Source organism: Symphalangus syndactylus, chromosome Y (assembly GCF_028878055.3).
Source record: "Symphalangus syndactylus isolate Jambi chromosome Y, NHGRI_mSymSyn1-v2.1_pri, whole genome shotgun sequence".
Taxonomy (NCBI): Eukaryota; Metazoa; Chordata; class Mammalia; order Primates; family Hylobatidae; genus Symphalangus; species Symphalangus syndactylus.
In genome coordinates, this window is record NC_072448.2 from 9,184,810 (window position 1) to 9,207,458 (window position 22,649).

Genomic DNA, 22,649 nt, shown 5'->3' on the forward strand with positions numbered 1-22,649 from the left:
CTAGGGAACAAAATATAATAGAGAACTCAGAAATAAACCTGCGCATTTATAGAAAATACGTCTCTGGCAAGTGCACCAATAACATACAATGTAAAAAAGACAGTCTTTACAAAAAACAATTTGACCAAACTAGACAACTATATACATGAGAATTAAAATAGACCCCTATTATCTCACTGCACACAAAAAATGAACTCAAAAGGTACTAAAGACTTAAATCCAATATCTGAAACTACTAGAAGAAAAACACTGGGGGAAACACTCCAGAACATGTTCTTGGGAAAAGTTTTTATGTAAGACCTCAAAAGCACAGGTAATTGAAGCAAAAATAAACAAATGACAGTACATCAAGCTAAAATGCATCTGCACAGCAAAGAAGACAATAAAGTAAAGAACAATTTACAGAATGAGACAAAATATTTGCAAATGATTCATCTGACAAGGAATCAATAGCCACAATACCTGATACCTTAAAGCCTTAAGAAAAAGTCATCCATGAAAGAAAAGCACAAGACTGATGGCTTCACTGCTAAATTCTATGAAACATCTAAGGAAGAACAAATATCAGTTCTACTCAAACTCTTTAAAAGTAAATGGAAGAGTAGGAAATACACCTCTCCTCAATACCTAAGGGTCTCATACAGCTCAACAGCATAAAAGGAAATAATTTGATTCTTAAATGGGCAACAGATCTCAATAGACATTTCCCAAAGAAGACATGCAAATGGCCAACAGGTATATGAAAAATACTCAGTATCATCACTCATCAGAGGAAGGCAAATCCAAAACAGCAATGAGGGCCGAGAGTAGTGCACTGCTCATGCCTGTAATCCCAGCACTTTGGGAGGCAGGTGGATCACTTGATCTCAGGAGTTTGAGACCAGCCTAGCTAGTTGGTACAAATGTATAGTTTGATAGAAGAAATGAAAACTAGCATTAGAGACATCAGTCAAATATTTAAGGTGATGGATGTACCATGTAAACTGATTTGATCTATACAAATTATATGAAGGTACTAAATTATTACATGTACTTCTTCAAAATGTATATCCATTAAGCATCAGTAAAAATTAATTAAATTTTAAATGGGCAAGATAATGAAGTTTTCTCTGTTTTAATCCTTATGTAACAGAAGTAGCCTAAAGAAACCAATATTAACTAATCAATTTTTTTTTTGTTTTTTCTATTCCTGTCTTACGAGACAAGTAGCTTCAGAAATGACTAATATGCTCATTTTTTTCTTTCATTCTGCTTTCTTCAGCCTTTCTCTCTTTATAAAGCCAATCTCTTTTATTCAGCTCCTTGGAACACTTATTCTATTTTATGGAAGAAAATATTATCCAATTCTAACATATAAAAAAGCATATAAACAAAGGCAATTGGGATCTTTATACTAAATATGTTGTAATTTTGTCTTCTTTTTCATTTCTTTCTTTCTTTTTTCTTTTTTTTTTTTTTTGAGACAAAGTCTCACTTTATCACCCAGGCTAGAGTGTAGTGGTACAATCTCGGCTTACTGCAACCTCCTTCTCTGAGGCTCAAGCAGTTCTCCCACTTGACCCTCCCAAGTATTTGGGACTACAGGTATATGCCACCATGCCTGGCTGGGTTTTGTATTTTTAGAAGAGAGGCGGTTTCATTATGTTACCTAGGCTGGTCTCAAACTCCTGGACTCAAGCGATCCACAGGACTCAGCCTCCCAAAGTGCAGGATTACAGGCATGTGCTACTGTGCGCAGCCTAATTTTGTCTGTTGACAGATCTGGTGACCGATACAGGAAACTGAAGGAAATTGTTGATGACCCTGAGACCCATAGAGGAACACAGAGAAAGCACCACCAACCCCTTTGGAGGGAAGTATTCTGTCTTCATCATTGAGCTTTGAGCATTGTGCATAAGTCTCTGTCATATCTGAGTTCTTCTCTTTTTGCATTTCATCTCCCCAAACTTCAGCTTTTAGGATTACAATTCTAGTTGACACTACAGTATTAACTAGAGCAAGCATTTGGCTTTGGTTAAAATCTGGGGTTAATTTATGCTGTAGCACAGCACATGACTTTGACATGGCTGACAAGTCAGTGGCATTTTTCCCCTCCCATTTTGTAGACATCTCTTATGTGTGGTTGCAGAGACCGAACAGTCTCTCAGGATCCAAGATGAAATGGAAAAATATGATCCCTAATTTCTAAAGATCTGAACACTCTGCCTTCCAATACACCTACTTTTTCTATGTGTACAATTTCTGGCCCCAGAAGTTAAGAATATTTACCAAAGTGGCAAAGTCTTCCTATAGGTAATTCAGAATTATTATGGTCATTATGTGAAATATTCCAGATATACAAGATAATAAAGAATCCAAATGTTCAAGTTGCCTCAAGAGTGCAATTGAACTTGAAGCCTCCCAAATTAGGCAGAGAGAATGGAATTTTTATTGGTTTTCAAAAACCCCAGTGACACAACAGTATTCTAAAACAGCTTTTTAAAAAAGTTTATTATGAATGGTTAATGAAAGCTAAACATAAAAATATTATGCATAGCAAGGACATTAGAAATAGCATGTCTCCTACTGCTCCCCTTTATTCTACTTTGTCTGAATATTCAATCTAGTCCAGAATATTCCACATACTATGTCTTGTCTTGTTGACCTAAAGAGAGAAACTATGGCAAAATTAGTATGAGTTTATCTGGGGAAAATTTGAGTTCTGCAGCCTGGAAGACATAAATTCAAATTGTCCTGAATATGTGCTCTGAATAAAGGGAAGAATAAAGGAAAGTTTTTAAATTGAGCATAAGCCATTGATTGGCTGTATATTCTTTATATTACAAATTCCAGGAATCTGATGGCAATGGGAGAGGGATTACATTGTACAGCTTGTGGTAGCAATTTAAATAATTTATCAGCTAAGCTGCAAACTATAGGGAAGAAAAGAAACAACAAAATGCCTTTAAAATGTTGTCCCAGGCATGTGTGAGGTCATAACTGAAATCTCATACTTTCTTTGTGACTGGTAAATTTTATATATCAGCCATTCTTTTAGAGTGTTTGCAGCTACTTTTCTTTCTGTGTGAATTGCCTTCTCTGATGAAAACTGTGAAACAGCCTTTTTTTTTTTTTTGAGATGGAGTTTCACTCTTGTTGCCCAGGTGGGAGTGCGATGGCGCGATCTCGGCTCACCACAACCTCCACCTCTCCAGTTCAAGCGATTTTCCTGCCTCAGCCCCCCTGGTAGCTGGGATTACAGGCATGAGCCACTGTGCCCAGCCTAAACAGCTTTCTTACCTAAAAATTGAGGTGATAATCTCAAAGAGACTTAGAGAGATTTACATCCTCTGAAGGAAAATGGAGCTCAGGGCCCTAGTTAATTTTTTTTTTTGGGGGGGGACATAGTCTCTCTCACTCTGTTGCCCAGGCTGGAGTGCAGTGGGGTGATCTTGGCTTGCTGCAACCTCTGCCTCCCGGGTTCACGTCATTCTCCTGCCTCAGCCTCCCGAGTAACTGGGACTACCAGGCACCCGCCACCACGGCCGGATAATTTTTTGTGTTTTTAGTAGAGACGGGGTTTCTCTGTGTTAGCCAGGATGGTCTTGATCTCCTGACCTTGTGATCTGCTCACCTCAGCCTCCCAAATTCCTGGGATTACAGGCGTGAGCCACCGCGCCCAGCCCCTAGTTAATATTTTTAAACCTAGAAAAGTCCTTTAAACATTTTCTGAAGAATTCTGGGCCTTAACTGGAACTTAGAACTCTGGAGTACCTGACCTCCACTGAAACACATGTTGATGGGAAATGGGGTAACCCAAAAATGTAAAAAAGAGGCAGACTGGTGTTCTCCTCAGAATATCACTGATCTAACAAGCCCCATGTGGTCTACTTATGGGCTAGATAAAGCCAGAAATATCACAATTGACCTTTTGAAACCCAATCAACTAGACACAGCCAGTTGGAACAGCTGCCACAGAGAGACCAGGATGACTTGTACACCCCTAACAGGTCTTCACAGGGGAGGCACTTAGAGTGGATGGAGGGAAGAAACAGTAGCTGGGGTGATGGGGGAGGAAGCTAGGAACTCTGAATTGGGCAACTGCACACCTCGACTCACTCCTGGCCACCAACAACTACAGGGGAGTATGTGAGCTGAACAGGCAATGGGCAACCTGCTCTTACCATGGGCCTGCAGAACCCCAGCAGGAGGACACCCCTTAATGAACAGGGACACTTGAGTTAGCAAGGAGAGCTGCTTAGAGAATTGGTCAGGGCAGAAATCCAGCCGGCGTGGATCTCAGAGGGTTTGGTGCAGGAGCATCTGTAGCAGAGCATGGCCAGGTACAGTTATTCCCCTAGGCTTGACTTGCTCCCATAAGAGACTTTAGCTCTAGGGGGACTGTGGAGCTTGAACTCTGCAGGACAGTCTTGCCCATTATAGATGGGCTGGTCCAACATGGGCACCCCTTGGTTTGCTGGCCTCTCTCAGGGCCCCAGCCTGGCTGGGACTGCTTACAGGGCAGCCTTAGGGTGCCCTGGGAGCCCACACTAGTGGGCCAGGCCTGACGAGCAGAGAGCTCCAGCACAGCAGCCCCTATGGTTACACCCCAGCCCACACAGTCACTCTTTATACTGTAGCCTCCCCAGGACCATGGCAACTTCCCACATCATTTTGTATGTGGGTGTTTGTGCAGGCAGGTTTTGCTTTTTTGCTTTGCCAGCGTGTGGGAGTGCAGTCACTCATCCTCTACGCAGCCAACCACTGTTGCACACAGAGCATGCCAGCCAGCCCTGCCCACACAAGTACCCTGTCCTTTTGCTAACATTGTTTGGAGAGCAGCAGATTCTTTCCCACCCTGAGTGACTACCTGTTTGTAAGAAGTAGAAAGCAGACAGGGCACACAGGAGTGTGCTCACCACTGTACTGGTCTTGAGGGAACACCACCTCCAATATGACCTAGCCGCTAGCAGGGATCTCCACCCATCTCCCAGCTGCATTGCCTCTGCCATAGCAGTGAATGCCCACAGGGAGGAAGGTACCCCAGCACCAGGTAGCACTCTGCCACAGCTGCTGCTACTACTACTGCTATTGGCATGTGCAAATGAGAACAAATCTGCTCTCACCATGCTATGAAAAACTTTGGCTGACACCACCCATGGGACTGTAGTGACTAGTGGTCTGGGAACACCTCAACACTCGCAATGTAAGGATTCCTCACCTTGAGGAGGCAGATACCTAAGTTGGAGTACAAGTCTCCCAGAATTAGAACATGCAGTCTAGGTATTGGGAACCTAGCCTTAATCCCCTAAAATCTTCCACAAATGAGTCTGTTGGTTCCATCCACCTTCAAACACAGTTAAACCCTCAAAGTCACCAAAGTGTATAAAAGAAAAACAAAATCCAAAGATTAGCAACCTCAAACATTAAAGCTAGATAAGCCCACAAAGATGAGAAAGAAGCAATGCAAGAACCCTGACATCTTAAAAAGCCATAGTGCCTTCTTTCTTCCAGATGTCCACATTACCTCTCCAACAAGGGTTTTGTACATGCCTGGAATGGCTGAAATGGCAGAAATAGAATTTATTTTTACTTTTTTTTTTTTTTTGAGACAGTCTTGCTCTGTTGCGCAGGCTGGAATATAGTGGTGTGATCTTGGCCCACTGCAACCTCTGCCTTTTGGGTTCAAGTTGATTGCCCTGCCTCAGCCTCCAGAATAGTTGGGACTACAGGCACATGCCACCACGCCCAGCTAATTTTTGTATTTTTAGTAGAAATGAGGTTTCTCCATGTTGGCCTGACTGGTCTTGAACTGACCTCAAGTGATCTGCCCATCCCACCTTCCCCAAGTGTTGGAATTACAGGCATTAGCCACTGCAAAGGGCCTAGAAATACAATTTAGAATGTGTACAGGAACAAAGATCATTAAGCTATAGGAGTACATTGAAACCCAATCCAAGGAATCTAACAATTGTGATAACACAATGCAGGAGCTAATAGACAAAATAGACAGCATAGAGAAGAACATAACCAACCCGCTAGAGCTGAAAAACCCATTTCCACCTCAGCCTGCCAGGAAGCTGGGACTACAGGCACTGCCATCATGCTCTACGTTTTTTTTTTTTTTTTTTTTTTGAGGCGGAGTCTCACTCTGTCTGCCGGGCTGGAGTGCAGTGGCGCAATCTCGGCTCACTGCAAGCTCACCTCCCAGGTTCACACCATTCTCCAGCTTCCCTAGTAGCTGGGACCACAGGTGCCCACCACTGTGCCCGGCTAATTTCTGTTTTGTATTTTTAATAAGGGTTTCACCTTATTAGCCAGGATGGTCTTGATCTCCTGACCTCATGATCTGCCTGCCTCGGCCTCCCAAAGTGCTGGGATTATAGGCGTGAGCCTTCGTGCCCCATCTCTGTATAATTTTTAATGAAGTATCTGTTCAAGGCATTTGCCCATTTTTAAATTTGAATGTGTGCTGTTTTGTTGTTGAGATTTTTTTTTTTTTTAATTTGCCTTTTGTCTGCTTGCTGGGAAGAATTTTAAAAACAGGTGGTATATTTTGGATGAAAGTCCTTCACCAGAGGTTTTGGATGAAAGTCCTTCACCAGAAAGGCGTTTTGCAAATAATTTTTCTCCTAGTCTATGGCTTGGCTTATTCTCTTGACATTATCTTTTGCAGAACAGAGGTTTTTGATTTTAATGTAGTCTGGCCTATCAGTTCTCTTTTTCGTGGATCATGCTTTTGATGTCATACATAAAAGTCATTTCCAAACTTAAGATTGTCTAGATTTTTTCCTATGGTTATTTTTTGGGTGTTTTATAGTTTTTATGTTTTATGATTACGTATATGATTAGTTTAAGGTCACTTTTGTGAAGGATGTGATGTCTGTAGCTAGATTCTTTTTTTTCCATTTGGATATCCAATTGTTCAAGCACCATTTGCTCAAAAGACCATCTTTTTTACTATTACCTTTGCCTTTGCGTCAAAGATAGGTTGATATATTTCTCTTTTCTTTTTTCTTCCTTTTTTTTTTTTTTCCTTTTTTTGTGGAGATAGGATCTCACAATGATGCCCAGGCTAGTCTCAAACTCCTGGTCTCAGGGTATCTTTCTGTCTTGGTCTCCAAAACTGCCGAGATTATAGGCATGAGCCACTAATGGCTCTGTTTTCTTTTACTGATTTACTTATTAGTCTACATTTTAATCTGTACTACACTGTCGTGACTACTGTAGCTTTATAGTATCTCTTAAGGTCTGGTAGTACCCTTCTTCACACTTTGTTACTTAACATACATTTCAGTTCTGGAATTCTTATTATTTTCTACTTTACTGATACTTTCTTTTTTTGTTTTGTTTTGTTTTGTTTTGTTTTTGTTTTTCAGACTGAGTCTTGCTCTGTCCCCAGGCTGGAGTGCAGTGGTGCGACCTCAGCTCACTGCAACCTCTACCTCCCGTGTTCAAGCAATTCCCCTGCCTCAGCCTCCCAATTAGCTGGGATTACAGGCACACACCACCATGCCTGGCTCATTTTTTGTATTTTAGTAGAGACAGGGATTAACCATGTTGGCCAAGATGGTTTACTGATATTTTCTACTTAATGAAACACTATACTTCTTGTGGTTTTTGTTCATGATTTCCTATAATTTTTTGAGACCAATATAGTTGAGTTGAATTAAAATCTCTGTCCAGTAAGCCTAATGTGTGCTTCCTCGGGGACAGTTTTTGTTCATTATTCTTTCTTATTCTTTTTTTTTTCTGCTTTGTAGCCCATGAAGAGTGTTAATTTTCCTTTTCTTCCGTGAATAAACCACACTTTTATTGCTTCTTAGCTTGCCTTTAAATTTTTGTTGAAAACCAGACATTTTGACATTGTAATCTGGTATCTCTGTAATTCAGATTCTTTTGTCTCATTAGAGTTGGCTTTGTTGTTTGGTATGGGTTATAATTGTTTAGTAACTTTTTAATACTCTTTTTTTTTCACAAGACTGCATTTCTGTTGTTTTCTGTGATTCTTGAATCTTTTTTTAAAAATGCTGTGGCTTGACAGAATTTTTTCTAATACCACAATAATCAAATGACAGAAAAGAAAAAAAGAGACTCCCAGTTTTGTAAACTGGCTTGAGCTCAGTCTAAATATCAACCAGAGGTGAGCTTATGATTTCCTCATGTATTGTATTTATTTTGCCCTTTGCATGGATATGGCCTCTGGGTTCTTTTTTATTTATAGGACCTCTCCAGAGCTTTTATTCCCAAAGGTAACTCTCCCAGATTGTCTTCTTCATGCTTTTCATCAATTTATTATTTGCTCTAACTTTACTTTTTTGTTCCTGGTAGCTGTTCCTTACTCATTTGACTTTCCATGTTTCGTAGGAATGAATGCCCCTGCTCGTCTACCTTTCCACCCTGAGAAATCCAAGTTATGTGAAACAAAAGAAAATGCCTTGTGAGCTGTGCAGAGAATCCTCAGACAGATTAAAATGGGTAAAATACATAGATAGAATTTCCTGGAAACAAGGTCTTCTTTGCTGTCTCTGGAACCAAGTATTTGTATGGGAACTTGGGATGCAATTTTCATGACATCTGTGCTAAGAAGGGAGTTGATCAAAGATAAGTTAAAATGTCACAATTCTCTTTACTATGTTTAGGTGCCTTTTTCTCCATTTGACATCACTGTAGTGATGTCAACTATTTTTCAGAATTCTGACAATATTATGACAATTTTTTTGCCTTTTCTTTTGTTTCTGCTTCTTTTGTTTTGTTTTGTTTTTGATGTTTCCATAGAGGGACAAGGTTTTGAAAAATCTCTGCAGAGCCATTTTTGCTAATTTCACTTACAAAGTAAAACTTCCTATAAGAAGTATTGTGGGATAAAAATATTGTTACAGTCACAGCCTTCAAAAGAGATTACTAATGGAAGAGTCATGGGAGACAAGGTTGCATTATATCATGATTTTTGTATTATATAGGCTGGTACTACTGAAACATAGTAGCACAGTAGCTTCATGTCAGTTGAATCTACTCATAAAGGTGATGTGGAAGGATTAACTGATCCCTGGATTTGGAGGCTGCAGTGAGATATGATTCTATGATTGTACTCTGGAGTGGGTAACAGAGTAAGGCCTTGTCTCTAAAAAACTTTTAATTAGTAAATAAATAAAATTGAGATGGGAACACAAATAACCTAACAAAATTAAAAACACAATAAAGCTTTAGTAATAAATAGTGTCATTTTTATGTAGTAATATATTTATATATTAGGTACTAGAACATGGGCATAGAACTATTCTCAATGCAAATATAAAAACGTAGTACATAATAAGGTTGGCAATACCAACAGAGAAAAGATGCGGTATTCAACAAACAATGTTAAGACAGTGGCTTTTTGTATACAAAGAAATGGTAAATCTAACTAAATTCTTACATTATAGAAACAAAAGTTAATTCAGGATACGTTACATAACTGACCAAAAACAATCAAATTTGGTATTTCAAGAAGTCAAAATTTAGGGTCCTGGGAAAATTTTGGATTTTAAACAAGATACGAAAGAAAACACTAAGTATAATTGGAAAGTAATTAATTTGATTATATGAAATTTGAAGACACAGCGGGATGCGGTGGCTGACCCCTGTAATCCCAGCACTTTGGGAGGCCAAGGCGGGTAGATCACCTGAGGTCAGGAGTTTGAGATCCGCCTGGCCAACATGGTGAAACCCTGTCTCTACTAAAAATACAAAAATAAGCCAGGCGTGGTGGCAGGCATCTGTAATCCCAGCTATTCGGGAGGCTGAGGCAGGAGAACTGCTTGACCCTGGGAGGTGCAGGTTACAGTGAGCTGAGGTGGCACCATTGCACGCCAGCCTGGGCAACAGAGCAAGACTCCATCTCAAAAAAAAAAAGAAATCTGAAGACACATAAGTACCTACCAGTAGGCTTTCAAAAGTTTGACCCCTACCCATGGTAAGATAAATCTTGAATATGTTATAATCCATTAGTTATCTTCATAAATACGAAATCAAACAATAACTTATTCATGATGTACTCTGACATGTTTTATTATATTTAAACATTTGTAATTACAACACACTAGATGAGTAGTTCTGAACTTTGCTCTACAATGAAATTAAAAAAAATATAACTAGGCTGAAGCTTCACTCAGAAAAATGAAGTTAAAATATCTGGAAGTTAGATCTGCACAGTATATTTTTATTGGAACTTAATTTTATTTATTATTATTATTATTAATTTTTCAGTCAAAGTCTTATACTGTGACCCAAGCTGGAATGTAGTGGTGTGATCATGGCTCACTGTAGCCTTGACCTTCCAGGCCCAAGGGATCCTCCCACCTCAGCCTCCTGAGTAGCTGAGACTACATGAGAAGAATACCACATCTGGCTAATTGTTTAAATTTTTGTAGAGATGAGGTCTCACTATATTGCTCAGGCTGATCTTGAATTCCAGGACGCAAACAGTCCTTCCACCTTGGGCTCTCAAAGTGCTGGGATTACAAGAGTGAGCCATCATGCCCAGCTGATAGTGTATTTTTGAATAGTTATCTGGTGATTGTGATTTCATGTTAAACCTGGGAAGGTCCAGAGAAAAATTGGAGGACTCTGTTTGCCAAACAGGAGAAAGATACTTTTAAAATTTATAACAAGGAAAGATCAATATTCGGGCCAGGTGCAGTGGCTCATGCCTGTAATCCCAGCACTTTGGGAGCCCGAGGCGGGTGGATCACGAGGTCAGGAGATCAAGACCATCCTGGCTAACACGGTGAAACCCCATCTCTAATAAAAATAAAAAAAAAATTCGCCGGGCGTGGCAGCGTGGGCCTGTAGTCCCAGCTACTTGGGAGGCTCAGGCAGGAGAATGGTGTGAACTAGGGAGGTGGAGCTTGCAGTGAGCCGAGATTGAGCCACTGCACTCCAGCCTGGGCAACAGAGTGAGACTCCGTCTCAAAAAAAAAAAAAAAAAAAGATTAATATTCATAATGTGTAAAATGTGTCTACAAAAAAAAGGGAAGGAAGAGCAACTCAAAAAAAAAAAACAAAAAAACAAAGCAACAAGTTGTTCCAAGGAAATTTTCAGAAAAGAAAAATTGTATAGCTATTATACCACAAAGAAATTATAAAATTAAAACAATGTTAGCATTTCACAGTTCCTGGGTTGACATATAAACAGTATCAAGAGTTGGTTGGCTAAGGAGCAGGGAATGGAGAACACTCTTCTTGCTTGAGGGAATGACTCTTGGTATACTGGGCATATTATGGTAAAATAATGTAAAAACCATTAGTGAATGGTTACTAATGTAAACCCATTAGTTTTATGGCTTAATGAAACAGGACAAATTGTTTTATAAAACTGACATATATATATTAAAAAATATATATATATTTAAAAATGTATATTTTAATAAACATAGACATAGACCCTACCAGCTTTGAAACTTGAGAAAGTTTAATTTGTCTTATCTGAATTCCTTTCTCAGAAAACTAACCATCTGGCTTCCCAGGTTTCAGACACATAGTTTGTGAAGATTTTTCTCCCACTCTGTGTGTCATCTGTTTTCTCTGTTGATTATTTCTTTTGCATTGCAATGAAGCTTTTTAGTTTAATTAGGTTCCATCTATTTATTTTTGTTTTTTTAATTATTTGTATTGCATTTCCTTTTGGGTTCTTGGTCATGAACTCTTTGCGTAAGCCAAGGTCTAGAAGGGTTTTTCCAATGTTATCTTCTAGAATTTTTATGGTTTTATGTTTTAGATTTAAGGCTTTGATTCATCTTGAGTTAATTTTTGTATAAGGTGAGAGATGAGGATCCAGTTTCATTCTTCCACATGTGGCTTACCGGTTATCCCAGCACCACTGATTTAATATGGTGTCTTTTTCCCTCCTATGTTTTTGTTTCCTTTGTGGAAGATCCGTTGGCTGAAAATATTTGGCTTTATTTCTGGGTTGTCTACTTGTTCCATTGGTCTTTGTGCCTGTATTTATACTAATACCGAGACAGCCAGGTGGTAGGGAGTCCCTGGAGAAACTCCAACCAGTCTGCCCACTGAAGTGGAGGGAGGCTCTGGGAGCTCACCACGTTTACAGCCGGGAGGAACCTGGCTCCTCCTCTTCTAGCAGGGGAATCTGGCCTTGTGAAAGATCCCTGTTTCCCTTTATTTTCCCCTTTCACCCAATAAAACTCTGCATTACTCACCCTTTAAACCATCTATGAACCTAAATTTCTGTGGCTGTGGGATGGACAGGAACCCAGTCTTTAGCTGAACTAATGAAAAGTCATGCAACAATACCATAGCTGTTTTGGTAATTAAAACCTTGTAGTATGGTTTGAAGTTTGGTACTGTGACACCTCCAGATTTGTTCTTTTTGCTTAGTGTTGCTTTAGCTATGAGGGCTCTTTTTTGTTTCCATACTAATCAATAAAAATGAATGGTTTTTGTGAAACAGAGGGCCAGAAATTAAAACTATTCAATCCATATAGGCCCAGGGACTATCGTGGAAGACAGATGATTCTGATTCTTTGAATTATCTGAAAATTAGTTGAGAGATTTTCTATAAATTAAACATTAATATCAAAAGCACACTGATGTAAGGGCAGGACCTGGTCCTCTGTGTCAGAATAACAGGGTTTTCTTGGAGCATTGATCTACTCTTTAATAAAAAATTGTAAATGGTTCTGGTACGTTGTGTCTTTGTTCTATTGGTTTCAAAGAACATCTTTATTTCTGCTTTCATTTTGTTATTTACCCAGTAGTCATTCAGGGTTCAGTTTCTACAAAGTTGTGTGGTTTTGAGTGAGTTTCTTAATCCTGAGTTCTAATTTGATTGCACTGTGATCTGACAGACTGTTATGATTTCCATTCTTTTGCATTTTCTGAGGAGTGTTTTACTTCCAATTATGTGGTCAATTTTAGAATAAGTGTGATGTGGTGCTGAGAAGAATGTATATTCTGTTGATTTGGGGTGGAGAGTTCTGTAGATGTCTATTAGGTCTGCTGGGTCCAGAGTGAGTTCAAGTCCTGGATATCCTTGTTAATTTTCTGCCTCATCGATCTGTCTAATATTGACAGTGGGATGTTAAAATCTCCCACTATTATTGTGTGGGAGTTTAAGTCTCTTTGAACATCTTGAGAACTTGCTTTATGAATCTGGGTGTTCCTATATTGGGTGCATAAATATTTAGAATACTTAGCTCTTCTTGTAGCATTAATTCCTTTACCATGATGTAATGCGCTTCTTTGTCTGTTTCGATCTTTGTTGGCTTGAAGTCTGTTTTATGAGAGACTAGGATTGGAACCCCTGCTTTTTTTCATTTTCCATTTGCTTGGTAGATCTTCCTCCATCCCTTTATTTTGAGCCTATGTGTGTCTTTGCACATGAGATGGGTCTCCTGAATACAGCACACTGATGGGTCTTGACTCTTTATTCAATTTGCCAGTCTGTGTCTTTTAATTGGGGCATTTGGCCCATTTACATTTAAGGTTAATATTGTTATGTGTGAATTTGATCCTGTCATTATGATGCCAGCTGGCTATTTTGCCTGTTAGTTAATGCAGTTTCTTCATAGTGTCAATAGTCTTTACAATTTAGCATGTTTTTGCAGTGGCTGGTACTGATTGTTCCTTTCCGTGTTTAGTGTTTCCTTCAGGAGCTCTTTTAAGGCAGGCCTGGTGGTGACAAAATCTCTCATCATTTGCTTGTCTGTAAAGGATTTCATTTCTTCACTTATGCAGCTTAATTTGGCTGGATATGAAATTCTGGATTGAAAATTATTTTCTTCAAGAATGTTCAGTATTGGCCTTCACTGTCTTTTGGCTTGTAGGGTTTTTGCCGAGAGATCCACTGTTAGCCTGATGGGCTTCCCTTTGTGGGTAACCCAACCTTTCTCTCTGACTGCCCTTAACATTTTTTCCTTCATTTCAACCTTGGTGAATCTGATGATTGTGTGTCTTGGGGTTGCTCTTCTCGAGGAATATCTTTGTGATGTTCCCTGTATTTCCTGAATTTGAATGTTGGCCTGTCTTGCTAGGTGGGAGGAGTTCTCCTGGATCATATCCTGAAGAGTGTTTTTCAGCTTGGTTCCATTCTCCCCGTCACTTTTAGGTACATCAATCAAATGTAGAGTTGGTCTTTTCACATAATCCCATATTTCTTGGAGGCTTTGTGTGTTTCTTTTCACTTTTTTTTCTCTAGTCTTGTCCTCTTGCTTTATTTCATTAAATTGATCTACAATTGCTGATATCTATTCTTCTGCTTGATTGATCGGCTATTGGTACTTGTGTATGCTTCATGAAGTTCTTGTGCTGTGTTTTTCAGCTTCATCAGGTCATTGATATTCTTCTCTAAACTGGTTATTCTAAAACTAGCAGAAGACAAGAAATAACTAAGATAAGCGCAGAAGTGAAGGAAATAGAGACATGAAAAACCCTTCAAAAAATCAATGAATCCAGGAGCTGTTTTTTTTTTCAAAAAGATCAACAAGTTAGATAGATTGCTAGCCAGTCTAAAGAAGAAAAGGGAGAAGAATCAAATAGATGCAATAAAAAATGATAAAGGGGATACCACCTCAATCCCACAAAAATACAAACTACCATCAGAGAATAATACTATAAACATCTCTGTTCAAATAAACTAGCAAATCTAGAAAAAAGGGATAAATTCCTAGACACATACGCCCTCCCTAGATTATATCAGGAAGAAGCTGAATCTGAATAGACCAATAACACGTTTTGAAATTGAGGCAGTAATTAATAGCCTACCAACTAAAGAAACTCCAGGTCCAAACAGATCCACAGACGAATTCTACCAGAGGTATAAAGAGGAGCTGGTATCGTTCCTTTTTTTTTTTTTTTTTTGAGACAGAGTCTCACTCTGTCACCAGTCTAGAGTACAATGGCATGATCTCGACTTACTGCAACCTCCACTCAAGTGATTCTCCTGCTTCAGCCTCCCAAGTAGCTGGTACTACAAGTGCATGCCACCACGCCCAGCTAATTTTTAAAATTTTTTTAGTAGAGGTGGGGTTTCACCATGTTGACCAGGATGGTTTTGATCTCCTGACCTGGTGATCCACCCACCTCAGCCTCCCGAAGTGCTGGGATTACAAGCATAAGCCACCGTGCCTGGCCAGTACCATTCTTTTACAAACTATTTCAAGCAATAGAAAAAGAGGGAATTCTCCCTGACTCATTTTATGAGGCCAGCATCATCCTGATACCAAAATCTGGCAGACTCAACAAAAAAAGAAAATTTCAGGCCAGGCTGGGCGCGGTGGCTCATGCCTGTAATCCTAGCACTTTGGGAGGCTGAGGCGGGCGGATCACGAGATCAGGAGATCGAGACCATCCTGGCTAACACGATGAAACCCCGTCTCTACTAAAAAAATACAAAAAATTAGCCGGGCATGGTGGTGGGCGCCTGTAGTCCCAGCTACTTGGGAAGCCGAGGCAGGAAAATGGTGTGAACCCGGGAGGCAGAGCTTGCAGTGAGCTGAGATAGCGCCACTGCACTCTGGCCTGGGCAAAAGAGCGAGATTCTGTCTCAAAAAAAAAAAAAAAAAAGAAAATTTCAGGCCAATATTGCTGATGAACATCAGTGTGAAAATCCTCAGTAAAATACTGGCAAACCAAATCCAGCAGCACATTAGAAAGCTTATCCACCAGAATTAAGTCAGCTTCATCCCTGAGATGCAAGGCTGATTCAACACATGCAAATCAATAAATGTAATTCATCACATAAACATAACCAATGACAACATCCACATGATTATCTCAATAGATGTAGAAAAGGCCTTTGACATTTTCAATAGCCCTTCATGCTAAAAACTCTCAACAAACTAGGGACTGATGGAACGTATCTCAAAATAGTTAGAGTTATTATGACAGACCCATAGCCAATATCATACTGAATGGGCAAAAACTGGAAGCATTCCCTTTGAAAACCAGCACATGACAAGGATGCCCTCTCTCACCACTCCTATTCAACATAATATTGGAAGTCCTGGCCAGGGCAATCAGGCAGGAAAAGGAAATAAAGTGTATTCAATTAGGAAAAGAGGAAGTCAAATTGTCTCTGCCTGCAGATGACATATTGTATATTTAGAAAACTCCATCATCTCAGCCCAATATCTCCTTAAGCTGATAAGCAACTTCAGCAAAGTCTCAGGATACAATGTCAAAGGGCAAAAATCACAAGTATTCTTATACATCAATAACAGACAAAAAGAGAGCCAAATCATGAGTGAACTCCCAGTCACAATTGCTACAAAGAGAATAAAATACCTAGGAATCCAACTCACAAGGGATGTGAAGGACCTCTTTAAGGAGAACTACAAACCACTGCTCAAGGAAATAAGAAAGGACACAAACAAACAGAAAAACATTCCATACTCATGGATAGAAAGAATCAATATCATGAAAATGGCCATACTGTCCAAAGTAATTTACAGATTTAATGCTATTTCCATCAAGCTACCATTGACTTTCTTCACAGAATTGGAAAAAAGCTACTTTAAATTTTATATGGAACCAAAAAAGTGCCTGCATAGTCAAGACAATCCTAAGCAAAAAGAACAAAGCTGGAGGCATCACACTAGCTGACTTCAAACTGTACTACAAGGCTATAGTAGCCCAAACAGGATGGTACTGTTACCAAAACAGATATCTAGCCAATGAGACAAAACAGAGGCCTCAGAAATAACACCACACATCTACAACCATCTGAGCTTTGACAAACCTGACAAAAACAAGAAATGGGGAAATGATTCTCTATTTAATAAATGGTGCTGGGAAAACTGGCTAGCCATATGCAGAAAGCTAAAACTGGATCCCCTCCTTACAACTTATACAAAAATTAACTCAAGATGGATTAAAGACTTAAACATAAGATCTAAAACCATGAAAGCCCTAGAAGAAAACCTAGGCAATACCATCCAGGACATAGGTAGGCATGGGCAAAGGCTTCATGATTAAAACACAAAAATCAATGGCAAGAAAAGCCAAAATTGACAAATGGGATCTAATTAAACTAAAGAGTTTCTGCACAGCAAAAGAAACTATCATCAGAATGAACAGGCAGCCTACAGAATGGGAGAAAACCTTTGCAATCTATCCATCTAACAAAGCGCTAATATCCAGAAACTACAAAGAAAAATCTACAAGAAAAAAACAAACAACCCCATCAAAAAGTGGGTGAAGGATATGAACAGACACTTATCAAAAGAATACATTTATGTGGCCAACAAACATATGAAAAAAGGCTCATCATCACTGGTCATTAAAGAAATGCAAATCAAAACCACAGTGAGGTACCATCTCACACCAGTTAGAATGGCGATCATTAAAAAGTCAGGAAACAACAGATGCTGGAGAGGATGTGGAGAAGTAGGAATGCTTTTACACTGTTGGTGGGAGTGTAAATTAGTTCAACTATTGGGGAAGATGGTGTGATGATTCCTCAAGGACCTAGATCTAGAAATACCATTTGACCCAGCAATCCCATTACTGGGTATATACCCAAAGGATTATAATTATTCTATTTTAAAGTCACATGAACATGTATGTTTATTGTGGCACTGTTCACAATAGCAAAGACTTGGAAGCACCCCAAATATACATCAATGATAGACTGGATAAAGAAAATACGGCACATATATAGCGTGGAGTACTCTGCAGCCATAGAAAAGGATGAGTTTATGTCCTTTGCAGGGACATGGATGAAGCTAGAAATCATCATTGTCAGCAAACTAACACAAGAACAGAAAACCAAATACCACATGTTCTCACTCACAAGTGGGAGTCGAACAGTGAGAACACGTGGACACAGGGAGGGGAACATCACACACTGGGGCCTGTTGGTGGGTTGGAGGCTAGGGGAGGGATTGCATTAGGAGAAATACCTAATGTAAATGATGGGTTGATGGGTGCAGCAAACCACCATGGCATGTGTATACCTATGTAACAAACCTGCCCATTGTGCACATGTACCCCAGAACTTAAAGTATAATAATAAAAACATTATAAATGATTATTAAAGGCTTATGAAATATTTACCTTATAATAATCTAGTTCAAAAAATACCATATCAGTCAATTCTAACTCCTATTCACTATTTCCTTATAGCAATGGACTTGAGAGTTCCATTAAACCTCTTTTTCTTTATAAATTGCCCAGTCCCAGGTATGTCTTTATCAGCAGCATGAAAATGGACTAAATACAAAAACCATCAGATCTTGTGATACTCACTCATTATCGTGAAAACAGTATGGGGAAAACCTCATGATCCAATATTTTTCACAGTGTCCTTCCCACAGCGGGTGGGGATTATAGGGATTACAATTTGAGATTACAATGTGACACAGGGGACACAGCAAAATCATATCAAATAGATTTGTTTATAAGGGTTTATTAAAATAGTTTAATAATACAACAGAAAAAGGTAAAATTTGGTTTTCTCTTTTGAAATTATTTTTTCTTTTCCTTTTTTTAAGGATCTCAGTTTGGCCTTCAGGCTGTAGAGCATTGGTGTGATTACAGGTTACTGCAGCCTCAACCTTCCAGGTGCAGATGATACCTCCACATCAGCCCCCTGAGTAGCTGTGACTACAGGCGTGAACCACCACACCCGGCTATTTTTTCTGTCTTTTCGTAGAGATAGGGTTTTCCTATGTTGCCCAGACTGGTCTCAAACTCCTGGGCTCAAGTGATCTGCCTGTTTCAATCTCCCAAATTGCTGAGATTATAGGCATGAGCCTCTGTGCCTGGCCTGAACAGAATTTGTGTGTAATATTAATTAGAAATGGTCCTGCTATTATGTATCTTTGGTGGAAGTAAGGGGCTGGAGAGAGAAAGATTGTGTTTCAGAAGAAAACTACAGTATTAATTTCACCTTTGATTCCCAGTTGGCCATGAGGCCACCATCATATGGAGCTACCCAAAATGCCCCTTCTCAGCATTGTGAAAGGAAAATATCTTGGGTCCCTTCAAGGTAGTAACTACCCAGGGCAAATCTGCTTCCCATTATATTTAAAGTCATCCTTCTGATCACTGAATTAGATGCATATCTGATTGCCTCCTTTGGATAGGCTTATCAGGAACTCAAAAGAATACAAGCATTTGTCTCTCACCTACCTGTAACATGGAAGCCGCCTCCCTGCTTTGAGTTGTCCCTGCCATTCTGGATGGAACAAATGTACTTCTTACATATATTGACTGATGTCTTATTTCTCCCTGAAATGTATAAAACCACACTGTGCCCCAAACACCTTGGGTACATGTCATGAGGACATCCGGAGGCTATGTCATGGGTATGCATCCTCAACTTTGGCAAATATACCTCCTTGAACTTGAAAAATTTTAAAGTGTGTCTTATCAGAGTTCCTTTCTCAGGCAGCCCACCATCAGGCCTCCCATGTAGTATCAAGGAACTGAAACATAACTAGATTACTCCATTTGGATAATGAGATGCCAGACCCCTCACCCATCATGATTGCGTAACTGACCACTTGCTTCCTGTTGACCAAATCATCTTCCTTACACCTCCATAATTTCTGTTCTTCTGCATGTATTTATATTTTTTCCTTGCTATATAAACCTTTGACTTTAATTGGTTGGCACGATGGATTTGAGACCGAGCTTCTATTTTGTTGCCTGCAGCACCTGATTAAAGCTTCCTCCCTATAAATATTTGTTGTTTTAGTAAATGGCTTCCTTTTCAGTGAGCAGCAGGACCTAGACTGAAACCCTGGCATTTTGGTAACATTAATCATTGATATGGTTTAGCTATGTCCTCATCCAAATCTTATCTTGAATTATATAGTTCCCATAATCCCCACATGTTGTGGGAGTGGCCTGGTGGGAGGTAACTGAATCATGGGGGCAGTTACCTGCTTGCTGCTTTTCTCATCATAGTGAGTGAGTTCTCATGAGATCTAATGGTTTTATAAGGGGCTTTTCCCCCTTTTGCTTGGAACTTCTCCTCACTGCTGCCACGTAAAGAATGATGTGTTTGCTTTCCCTTCCACCATAATTTTAAATTTCCTGAGGCCTCCCTAGCCATTTTGAAATGTGAGTCAGGAAAGCCTCTTTTCTTCATAAATTATCCAGTCTCAGGTGTGTCTTTATTAGCAACGTGAGAATGGACTAATAACAATCCTCAGTGGAAAAGCTATTTTAGATGTGGACAAAGAGGAAATTACAAGAGTGTGCTAATGTTTTTCAAAGTGTGCTTGGTGTTGGGGAAAACTATTGATACCTGAACCCTAAAATCAGTTCCTAGGAGTAGGGCCCAGAAATCTCCATTTTTTAAAAAAGATGTTTCTCTGGAAATTTAAGAACTATAGCTGTTTTCTGAAATATAACTGGTCTGATTTTTATTATCTGTTCCTTGGTTATGCTAATTGGTTTTTTGTTTTGTTTTGTTTCCGTTTTTTTGTTTGTTTGTTTGTTTGTTTGTTTTTTGAGATGGAGTCTTGCTCTCTTGCCCAGGCTGGAATGCAGTGGCATGATCTCAACTTACTGCAGCCTCCACCTCCCAGGTTCAAGTGACTCTCCTGTCTCAGGCTCCCGAGTAACTTAAACTACACGCCCATACCACCATTCCTGGCTAATTTTTATATTTTTAGTAGAGTCAGGGTTTCTCCATGTTGGCCAAGGTGGTCTCAAACTCCTGACCTCAGGTGATCCACCTGCTTTGGCCTCCCAAATAATTGTTTTTAAAATAAGTGGTATAGCAATGGTCCACATAAACATGAAGGAAGCAAGTAGTGTCTATAGAGCTTGTTCCTCAGCAAAGATACTTGGGAATATGAAGGTCAACTTTTCTTTTTGTATTTGTCTGTGTTTGTCTTTTAAACCTGTGAAGTATTTTGAATATACACACGGAGAATTACCCCACATATCCATCATTCAGCTTCTATAACTGTTACAACATAGACAATCTTATTTCATGTATACCTTCCACCTATTTCATGATCCACTCATGATCCTCCCTTACCTTCACAGGTTTTTGAAGCAAATTTCTGAAATATCATTTCCTGTAAAAATATTTTGATGGCATATCTTTAAAAGATAGGAGTTCTTTTTTAAGGATATTATTACATAATCATGTCAAAATGAACATTAATGAAAGCATTCAACTTCAACATATTAACAAGAATATGTGTATCATAGTATATATGTCTGGATGTGTACCTGTAAATCATAATAGATGTATATTCATATGTGTATCTGTATATATAGGCACATTAAGAGTTTATATATTTCAAAGTCATACTTTTTATAGGTATTTTTCTGGATCAGGATTAAAATAAAACTTATATAATTGTTTAATATGCCTTTTAAGCCTTTTCTAATTTATTGATTTTTCCCCTGCATTTTTATCTCATATTTTTTATTTAATAAAGAAAAGTCATTTGTCCAGCAGAGTTTCTCACCCTCTGAATTGTGTTAACCTATTCCTGTAAAACACTCCCCACCACCATGGCTTTACATGTTTCTCTAAGCCCCTAAATTTATTGTAAGTTAGTGGTTAAATCTAGAGGATTGACTGTGTACAAGACTGCTTTGGGGGAGTTAGGAAACAAATTACTTTATAGATCTTATTGTGCATATCCTTCATAGGGCCCATATCTAATTGTCTTCTAGTAGTCATTGATAATCATTGCCTTAGATTAATTTATGTATTAAGGCTTGCAAATTGGTGGTATTCTCCTATGGTCTATCCTTAATGAATTACTTGGAGTACACTTGTTTTTTGTATTTGACGTTTTTATTTTAGGCTGTAAAAACAAAAACAAGCCAGCAAGCAAACAACAACAAGAAAACAACAACAACACAAACCTTGAAATAGACTTGTCAGATGTAAATATTTCTTTTCTAGGGAAGTAGAAGATAGGCCATCCTACTTTACTGCTGCTTGCTGTCTGTGATGTTTTGATTCTGCTTTGAATTTTTTTTTTTTTTTGAGACAGGATCTTACTCTGTCAGACAAGGCTGAGTGCAGTGGCATAATCATGGCTCACTGCAGCCTTAACCTCTTAAGCTCAGGTGATTGTCCTTCCTCAGCCTCCCAAGTAGCTGAGACTTTAGTTGTGCACCAACATACCTGGCTAATTTTTGTATTTTTTGGTAGAGATGGGATTTTACCAGGGTGATCTTTGGTCAGGGTGGTCTGTAACTCCTGGCCTCAAGTGATATGCCTGTTTCAGCCTCCTAAAGTTTTGGATTACAGGTGTGAGCCACCATACTCAGCCTGGATAATTTTTCTCATCTCTTTTTGTTTCCTCTTTATCTTCCATTTCTTCACTTTCTTCATCATAATCATCAACATCTTCAACAGTTGCTCCAGTAAAGTGTAATACTGATTTTGGGATTATACACCATTTTCACAGTCTACAGCAAATATAGCTTCAGTAGCATCATCCAGAACTGCATTCTCAGAACTTTAGGCAGGCAGAAAAAAATTAAAGAGTCATCAGAAACTGTTTTATTCCCATTAGAAACTGTCCCACATTCCTTGTGTTTCTACTTCTTAAAGGTTTTTATTCCTTTTTTCCTAGTCCATCTGGCACCCTGTAGAACCCATAATTTCTGGCCTAGCAAAAGAAAAATGATCAGTCATCTGATTTTGACTTCATACTATATGTCTTTGTCAACACTTCATTTGCGAA